This window comes from Lagenorhynchus albirostris, chromosome X (genome assembly GCF_949774975.1).
Source record: "Lagenorhynchus albirostris chromosome X, mLagAlb1.1, whole genome shotgun sequence".
NCBI lineage: Eukaryota > Metazoa > Chordata > Mammalia > Artiodactyla > Delphinidae > Lagenorhynchus > Lagenorhynchus albirostris.
The window spans coordinates 76,876,966-76,887,445 of NC_083116.1; positions in this window are offsets into that span (position 1 = coordinate 76,876,966).

A 10,480-nucleotide genomic window follows, 5' to 3' on the forward strand; every position below is an offset into this window, starting at 1 on the left:
GGCTGGAACACCAAGAGCATTTCATCCTCACAGCTCAGAATAAAAGGGAGAAATAGTAGAGAGAATTACTAGAAGTAGGAAGAAAGAAAGAAAGGAAGGAGGGAAGGAAGGAAGGAAGAGGAGAGAAAGAAAGAAAGAAAGAAAGAAAGAAAGAAGAAAAGAAGGAAAGAAGGCAAGAAGGAAAGAAAGGAGGGAGGGAGGGAGGGAGGAAGGAAGGAAGAATGGAAGGAGGGAAGGAAGGAAAAAAGACAAAGAAAGAAGATACAGTAAAATAAAATAAAGTATAATAAATTTATTGAATTAAAAAATAAAGAGGTAAAGGGGTAAAAATCATAAATCTTGCTCTCAAATTCCACCTCCTCAGTTTGGGATGATTCATTGTCTAAAGGAGGGAAGGAAGGAAGGAAAGAAAGAAAAAAAGAAAGAAAGAAAGAAAGAAACAAAGAAACAAAGAAAGTATAATAAAGTTAATAAAATTAAAATTAATTATTAAGAAAAAAATTAAAAAAAAAACAACAATGGACGGATAGAACCTTAGGACAAATGGTGGAAGCAAAGCTATACAGACAAGATCGTACACAGAAGCATACACATATACATTCCCAAAAAGAGGAAAAGGGGAAAAAATCATAGATCTTGCTCTCAAAGTCCACCTCCTCAATTTGGGATGATTCGTTGTCTATTCATGTATTCCAAAGATGCAGGGTACATCAAGTTGACTGTGGAGCTTTAATCCGCTGTTTCTGAGGCTGCTGGGAGAGATTTCCCTTTCTCTTCCTTGTTCTCACAGCTCACAGGGGCTCAGCTTTGGATTTGGCCCTGCCTCTGCATGTAGGTCGCTGGAGGGCGTCTGTTTTTTGCTCAGACAGGATGGGGTTAAAGGAACCGCTGATTCAGGGGCTCTGGCGCACTCAGCCCGGGGGGGAGGGAGGGGCATGATGTGCGGGGCGGGCCTCGGGGGCAGAGGCTGGCGTGACATTGCACCAGCCTGAGGCCTGCCGTGCGTTGTTCCGGGGAAGTTGTCCCTGGATCCCGGGAACCTGGCAGTGGCGGGCTGCACAGGCTCCCCAGAAGAGTGGTGTGGATAGTGACCTGTGCTCGCACACAGGCCCCTTGGTGGCGGCAGCAGCAGCCTTAGCATCTCCCGCCCGTCTCTGGGGTCCGCGCTTTTAGCCGCGGCTCGTGCCCGTCTCTGGGGGTTCGCGCTTTTAGCCGCGGCTCGCGCCCGTCTCTGGAGTTCCTTTTAGCACCACTCTTAAACCCCTCTCCTCGCGCACCAGGAAAAAAAGAGGGAAGAAAAAGTCTCTTGCCTCTTTGGCAGGTGTAGACTTTTCCCCGAACTCCCTCCCGGCTAGCTGTGGTGCACTAACCCCTTCAGGCTGTGTTCAAGCTGCCAACCCCAGTCCTCTCCCTGTGCTCCGACCAAAGCTCAAGCCTCAGCTCCCAGTCCTGCCCGCCTCGGCGGGTGAGCAGACAAGCATCTCGGCCTGGTGAGTGCCGGTCGGCACCGATCCTCTGTGCAGGAATCTCCCCGCTTTGCCCTCCGCATCCCTGTTGCTGTGCTCTCCTCTGTGGCTCCGAAGCTCCCCCCTCCACCTCCCGCAGTCTCTGCCCGCAAAGGGGCTTCCTAGTGTGTGGAAACCTTTCCTGCTTCACAGCTCCCTCCCACTGGTGCAGGTGCCATCCCTATTCTTTTGTCTCTGTTTTTTCTTTGTTTTCTTTTGCCCTACCCAGGTACGTGGGGAGTTTCTTGCCTTTTGGGAGGTCTGAGGTCTTCTGCCGGCATTCAATAGGTGTTCTGTAGGAGTTGTTCCACGTGTAGATGTATTTCTGTTGTATCTTGGGGAGGAAGGTGATCTCCACGTCTTACTCTTCCGCCATCTTCCCAGCACCCCAGTGAGGGTTTTATTGTTATTATTATTTGTTATTTTATTTTTCAGTTCTTTATTTGCCATGTGGACCTTTTTAATAATGATTATTTCTTTGCCATATTTTCTAGTTTGAAAATTTGATTCAGATATTTTGAAGTGGTTTGTTGAAGCACTGTTGTGATGGCTGCTGTAAAATATGTGTCAGACAGTCCCAGTTCTGATTCTTCTCAGTGTTAGCATCTGTTGTCTTTTCTCATTCATGTTGTGATTTTCCTGGTTCCTGGTATGATGAGTGATTTTCTGTTGTATCCTGCATATTTTGGATATTGTATTATTACACTTAGAAACCTATTTCATTCTGTTTTTTAGTAAGACATCCTTTTTTTGAGGTAGTATGAGATCTGGGTTGGTTTGTATGGTTAGCTTCCTGCTTGACCTTACTGACACCAACCCAGAAAACGTGGGGTGCTGATTTACACTATGTCTTTGCAGATGGGTAGAGTGGATGCTCAGTTACTCATGTAACCCTGATGACATTTTCTTGCTGAAAGTGGGGCTCCATCTAACAGTTTCTCATTGCCTCCATGTGGAGGTGTAAGATCAGCTTCTTGTTAGGCAACACTGCCAGCAGGGAAAGGGGAAGTTGAGGACTGATTCATACTGCTTTGTTGCTACAGGACAGATGTGGAAACTCAGCTCCTTACTGGACTCTGATGATATAAGAATAGGCAAGAATGCCTCACCATGCACCTCCAGGTTTATTCATATTGCTTCCAGCTGAGCTCCATCCTCAGCTCCCCACTGGGCCCCACTGACATGGAGATGGGCATGAAGTCTAGCGGTAATTAGCTTTGACTCATATTACCTCATTAATTCATATTACTGTTGGATGGGGATACAGATCCAGCTTTCTGCTGGATCCAACTGACTCTACCTTGGCAAGGGAAACAGAACATCACCTGATTTTTCTGGGTGAGGGTAGATCAGCTCCCCACTCAGCTTCACTGACACTACCCTGGTTCAAGAATTGGAGCACTGTCTAATTCTGGTGGGAGGGAGATATAAAATCAATTGCCTGCTCCATCCCCAAAACCACCCAATGAGGGACTCAGTGTACTACTGACTTCTGCAGGTGAGGGGTTTAGAAGATCAATTTCTCGCCTGTCTCTACTGAAACTGTGGAGGTGGTGGGCATGTAATTTTCCATAGGTGTTTGGCTGGAGTAGGATGAGTATTGCTCAAAACAGTTTCTGTTGTTAGGCCACATTTTCCCCTGTCCTTTCTAGGAGAAATAATCTCTTTCTGGAGTTTTCTGTCTGTGACTGTTAGCAGTTCCAGGTTGGATTTTTCTGCAGCACCATGTCTGGTATATATAAGAGACAACAAGGGAACTCACTAACATGTTGTTCTTCAAATCTCAAATTCTCTAGGCAGCCAGGCTTTATCTTTCCACCTTTAAGAGATTTTCTATGCTTGATTTTTGGATTATATCCAGGGTATTTTAGTTGTAAGGGGTAAACCTGAGGGGAATGAGGCTCTTGCATCTTGGCAGAACTGTAAATCTCTGCAGTTATTTTTAATTCAGGTATTCATTTACTAATTCAAAAACATTTATTGGGCTTCCCTGGTGGCGCAGTGGTTGAGAGTCCATCTGCCGATGCAGGGGACACAGGTTTGTGCCCCGGTCCGGGAAGATCCCACATGCCACAGAGCGGCTGGGCCCATGAGCCATGGCTGCTGGGCCTGCACGTCCGGAGCCTGTGCTCCACAACAGGACAGGCCACAACAGTGAGAGGCCTGCATACCACAAAAAAAAAATTATTATTTACTATCTACTACACAAACTGTTAGATACTGGGGACTGGTATCGTTTCTGCTGTCATGAATAAAACATCTTAATGGGGAAGAGAAAGACAATAAATACATAAACAAATACATTAAAAATAGTATTTCAAATAGTTTTATGTGCTATGAATAAATTAAGAGAAGGTATAGGGATAGTAATTTCATTGGGGATGTGTGAATGCATATGTGGCCTTGCTAGACAAGACTTCTATGAGAATATAACATTTTAGTTTGGGTTTGAGTAACAGGAAGCTATGCCAGCTATGCCAATATCTGGAATAAGGGTGTTTCAGGCAGAGCAAACATCACCTACAAAGACCTTGAGAAGAAAATAAGCTTACCAAGTGTGAAGAATAGAAAGAAGGTCAGTGGGGTTGTAAGACTGTTGGGAAATAAGTCAATGTGATAGGCAGGAGCCAGTTGATATACAGTTTTAGAGGGCAGTGTAAGAAGTTTCAATTTTATTATAACTATGATGAGGAGTTTTAAGAATGGGAGTGATATTACCCACTCTATCTATCTTTCTATCTATCTATCTATCTATCTATCTATCTATCATCTAGCTATCTGTATATGTATTTTAACATCATTATTGGAGTATAATTGCTTTAAAATGGTGTGTTAGTTTCTGCTTTATAACAAAGTGAATCAGTTATACATATACATATGTCCCCATATCTCTTCCCACTTGCGTCTCCCTCCTTCCCACCCTCCCTTTCCCACCCCTCTAGGCGGCCACAAATCACCGAGCTGATCACCCTGTGCTATGCGGCTGCTCCCCACTAGCTATTTTATGTTTGGTAGTGTATATATGTCCATGCCACTCTCTGACTTGGTCCCAGCTTACCCTTAGCCTTCCCCGTATCCTCAAGTCCATTCTCTAGAAGTTCTGAGTCTTTTTTCCCGTCTTGCCCCTAGGCTCTTCATGACCATATATATATATATATATATATATATATATATATATATATATATATATATATATATATATATATGGTCTACAATCTACAGATTCAGTGCAATCCCTATCAAATTACCACTGGCATTTTTCTCATTTTATTTATCCTCTATGGGACTCTGTACTTCCTGGACTTTATTACTTATTTCCTTTCCCATATTAGGCAAATTTTTAAATATAATCTCTTCAAATATTTCTCAGTTCCTTTCTTTTTCTCTTCTTCTTCTGGAAGCCCTATAGTTCAAATGTTGGTGCATTTAATGTTGTCCCTGGAGGTCTCTGAGACTGTCCTCAATTCTGTTCTTTCTTTTTTCTTTATTCTGCTCTGCAGTAGTTATTTCCACTATTTTATCTTCCAGGTCACTCATCCGTTCTGCTGCCTTATTTATTCTGCTATTTACCCTTTCTAGAGAATTTTTAATTTCAGTTGTTGTGTTTTTCGTCACTGTTTGTTTGCTCTTTAGTTCTTCTAGGTCCGTGTTAAACGTTTCTTGTATTTTCTCTATTCTATTTCCAAGATTTTTGATCATCTTTACTATCATTATGCTGAATTGCTTTTCAGGTAGACTGCCTACTTCCTCTTCATTTGTTAGGTCTGGATGGTTTTTGCCTTGCTCCTTCATCTGTTGTGTGTTTCTCTGTCTTCTCATTTTGCTTAACTTACTGGGTTTGGTGTCTCCTTTTCGCAGGCTGCATGTTCGTAGTTCCCATTTTTTTTTGTTGTCTGTCCCCAGTGCCTAAGGTTGGTTCAGTGGGTTCTGTAGGATCCCTGGTGGAGGGGACTAGTGCCTGTTTTCTGGTGGTGGAGGCTGGATCTTGTCTTTCTTGTGGGCAGGTCCACTTCTGGTGTTGTGTTTTGTGGTGTCTGTTGCCTTATTATAATTTTAGGCAGCCTCACTTCTAATGGATGGTGTTGTGTTCCTGTCTTGCTAGTTGTTTGGCCTAGGGTGTCCAGCACTGTAGCTTGCTGGTCGTTGAGTGGAACTGGGTCTTGATGTTGAGATTGAGATCTCTGGGAGATTTTTGCCGTTTGAAAATCCATGCAGCTGGGATGTCTGTTGTGGACCAGTGTTCTGAAGTTGGCTCTCCCACCTCAGAGGCACAGCCCTGATGCCTGGTTGGAGCACCAAGAGCCTGTCATCCACACAGCTCACAATAAAAGGGACAAGAACAATAAAGAAAGGAATAAGACAATAAAATAAAATAAAAGAATGTTATTAAAATAATAATTAAAAAATGTTTAAGTAATAAAAAGAGAAAGAAAGAAGAGAGCAACAAAACCAAAAGACAAATTCACCGATGATAACAAGTGCAAAAAACTATACTAAAAAAAAAACGGAGAGACAGAACCCTATGACAAATGGTAAAAGCAAAGCTATACAGACAAATTCATACACAGAAGTGTACACATACACACTCACAAAAAGAGAGAAAAGGAAAAATTATATATATATATATATATATATATATATATCATTGCTCCCAAAGTCCACCTCCTCAATTTGGGATGATTCATTGTCTATTCAGGTATTCCACAGATTCAGGGTACATCAAGTTGATTGTGGCGATTTAATCTGCTGCTCCTGTGGTTGCTGGGTGGGATTTCCCTTTCTCTCCTTTGTTTGCATAGCTCCTGGGGTTCAGCATTGGATTTGGCCCCTCCTCTGCATGTATGTCCCCTGAGGGCGTCTTTTCTTTGCTCAGACAGGTTGGGGTTAAACGATCAGCTGATTCAGGGACTCTGGCTCACTCAGGCTGGGGGTGAGGGAGTTGCACACAACGCAGGGCGAACCTGCGGCGGCAGAGGCCAGTGTGAAATTGCACCAGCCTGAAGCACGCCGTGTGTTCTCCCTGGGAAGTTGTCCCTGGATAATGGGACCTTGGCTCTGGCGGGCTACACAGGCTCTTGGGAGCGGAGGTGTGGAGAGTGACCTGTGCTTGCAGACAGGCTTCTTGGTGGCTGCAGCAGCAGCCTTAGCATCTCATTCCCGTCTCTGGGGTCCGCACTGATAGCCGCGGCTCGCACCCGTCCCTGGACCTCCTTTAAGCGGCACTCTTAATCCCCTCCCCTCATGCACCAGGAAACAAAGAGGAAAGAAAAAGTCTCTTGCCACTGTGGCAGCTCCAGACTTTTTCCCGGACTCCCTCCCAGCTAGCCGTGGCGCACTAACCCCCTTCAGGCTGTGTTCAGGTAACCAACCCTAGTCCTCTCCCTGGGATCCAACCTCCGAAGCCCGGGCCTCAACTCCCAGCCCCCGCCTGCCCCGGCGGGTGATCAGAGAAGCCTCTCTGGCTGGTGAGTGCTGGTCAGCACCGATCCGCTGTGCAGGAATCTCTCCGCTTTGCCCTCCACACCCCTGTTGCTGCACTCTCCTCCATGGCTCTGAAGCTTCCCCCCTCTGCCACACAGTCTGCACCCACAAAGGGGCTTCTCATGTGTGGAAACATTTCCTCCTTCACAGCTCTCTCCCGCTGGTGCAGGTCCTATCCCTATTCCTTTGTCTCTGTTTTTTCTTTTTTCTCTTTTGCCCTACCCAGGTACGGGGGAGTTTCTTGCCTTTTGGGAGGTCTGAGGTCTTCTGCCAGCGTTCAGTATGTATTCTATAAGAGTTGTTCCACATGTAGATGTATTTCTGATGTATTTTTGGGGAAGAAGGTGATCTCCACGTCTTACTATTCTGCCATCTTGAAGCTCCTCTCCCAATCTATGTTTTTAAAAGTTCTCACAATTTGCAGTGGAAAGGATGTGTAGTGGGAAGGCAAGGGTAAAAGTATGAACAGGGAGGAGGTTATTGCTTTTGTTGAGTTGAAAGTTGATAGTGGCCTGTACTTGGCTGGGGGTGTACAAATGTTAAAAATAGATTGATTTTGGATACATTTTGAATATACTACTGGTAGAAATTATGGTTGAATTGGAAGTTAGGGGTGAGGGAAAGGGAGGGCTGAAGGATGACTCTTACGTTTCCATCTTGAATAGCTTAACAGATGGTGATACCATTTGCTGAAATGGGCTAGAATGGAGGAGCAGCACATTTAGTGGGAAAAAGCAATATTTCTCCATTAGACATATTAAAATATGAATTTCCTTTTCTACATCCTAAAGACACAATACATTCTCAAGCTCCCTGCTGTCATATATGCTGTTAGTCTGGCATAGAATGTTTTTTCACCTATCTACCAAGTTTCTCCTCATCCTTCAAGGTTCAGCTGAAGTATACTCTCTTTGTTATTCCTCCTGATCCCTCCCAGTTATCTGGTTCTTCCATCTGCTTTCAGAGCACTTTACTTATAACTGTCTTCTGTACTGGAAAATGAGCTTGAACAGTTTATCCCTGTATCCTTAGTGTCTAACATAATGTCTGAATTTTATTTTTTAATTGTAACATGAGACTGGATGTAGGTATGGACAAGACGGCTGACTAGGTAGACCCTGAACTCACCTCCTCCCATGGGCACAATGAAACTGCAACTATTCAAAGAGCAACTATCCATGACAGCAACCTGAAGACTAGCAGAAATGACATGCTACAGCTAAAGATATAAATAAGGAATCACAAGATGAGTAGGAGAGACAGAGCTTCCGTATAGTTGAGACCCATATTCCCTGGTATATGACCACAAAGGGAGAATAATCCCAATTGCACTGGTTCTTCCCACATTGGGCTCTCCAGCCATGTGGTCCTGCACCAGTAAGATGAGCCTCCAGAACATTTGACATTGAAGGCCAATGGGGCTTTTTGGAGAGACAGAAGACTGTGGGAAACAGAGACTCCACCCTTAAAAGGCACACACAAAATTTAACATGCTCTGAGACTCAGAGCAGAATCAGTAATTTAAAAGAAACCTGGGTCAGACCTGCTTACTGATTTTGGAGAACCTCCTGGAGAGGCAGGAGGCAATTGAAACTCACCCTGGGGACACAGACACTGGCCGTAGCCATTTGTGGGAGCTCATCCCACCAAAAGTACACTGGTGCTGGTAAGCACCATTGTTGCTTATTAGTGCTGGAACCTGGCCCCACCCATCAGCCATTTGGCACCAGTTCTGGGATGCTCCATGTCAGTCAGCTAGCAGAGCAGGGACACAGCCCTACTCACCAGCAGGCCAGCTTCTGTAGGACCCCCCACCCCGAGACCCAAGCCCTCCCGGGATTGGACCCGCCCACCAGAGGATCCAGAAACCAACCCCACCCACTAGTGGATCGTTACTAACCCTGGAACCCAGCATCGCCCACCAGGGCATGGGCAAGAGCCCCAGGATCCCCTGAGCCTAGTTCCTACCCACCCTTGTACTGACAACATCTCTGGGACCACCAAGGTCATGCAGCCAAAGATGCTGGGACCCAGCTCCACCCACCAGTGGGCTCTCATTAGCCCCAGGACTTCCTGGGCCCTGGCACCACCCACCAGTAGGACAACTTCAGATCCAGAAACTCTGGGTCCCATAGCCAGAGACCCTAAGACCTGGCTTTGCCATCCTGTTGGCTGGCACTAGCTCTGGCACCAGGCCTCACCCACCAGCAGGCAGACTCCAGCCCCAGGATCATCAAGGCCCTGTAGGCAGCTGTGTCAACACACAGTGTAAACACCAGCAGCCTGGCACCAGCCCCAGGATTCCCTTGTCCCTTGCCCTATCCACCTACCTATACCAACTCTAGGGTACCCAGGGTCCTGCAGAGACCCACCAGTGTGTTGGCATTAGCCCTGGGTCATCCTTGGCCCTGGAGCTGGACACCAGTGGGCCAACACCAGCTCTGGGAACCCGTGCCCCACAGCCAGGTACCCCAGGACCTAACTCTTCAAGTCAGTTGACACCCAGGACTGAGCTTCAGCTGCTTCTGTGTGAGCACCAGCCCTGGGACCACGGCAGCCTTGCATCCAGCTGTGGCAAGAACCAGCCTGTCCTCTAGCAGGCCAACACCACCCCAGGACGTCCTGGGGCCCCACCCAACAGCAGGTCGACACTTGCTCTGAGATCCCTGGCACCAGAGCCAGCCACCATGGGACCTGGCTATACGCACTGGTGGACCAGCACTAGCCCTGAGATCCCTCTGGGCTCAGTAGCCAGTCAACCTATGACATGGCCACAACCATCTGTGGCTTGGCACCAGGACCTGGAATCCCCTGACTGTGAAAGCAGCCATACCAGGACATGGTCTTGATCACCTGTGGCTCACAGCCTCTGCACAAGGCAGTGTCTGGCAACCAACTGGACAGGGGTACAGTCCCACCTACCAGTGTCCTCACAGTAATCAGCCCACCACAACAGAAGGACTCACACAGCCCACATAGAGGGAACCCAGAAAGTATACTGTCTTTTCTCATTCAAGTTGTGATTTTACTGATTCTTGGTATGATGGAACTCTGAATCATATTAAAACAATCTATTTTAGGAGGCAGTAACCCTGTTTATGTTTAGCATAAGTCCTGGCATAACTTTGTGTTCCAATGGCAATGTAACTTTCAGAGACTTTGCTGTGCTCTTCAGTTTTGCTTGGTCTCTCTGGTGTCACTGAGGTTCCTGTTGACCTCTGCCAGAACCATTATTGTCTCTGGGTAGGAAAAGGGATTCTCCAGCTTACAGGCACAAAGAGTGCTTCTTGGGCTGCAGCTTACTATGTTGGGATTCTCCTTGCAGTTGCTTCCTAATGTCTAACTGGGGGAGGAGAGTCTCTGGTCAACAGAGATGAAGAGCAGCTTCCATGGTTACTTGATGTAAGCAAGGCTCCTCCCCAGTCCCTCGTTCCAGAGTCCCAGGCCCACCTGGGCTGTCCCTAGGACTCCTTTTTGACTTTGGGCTGCATTCT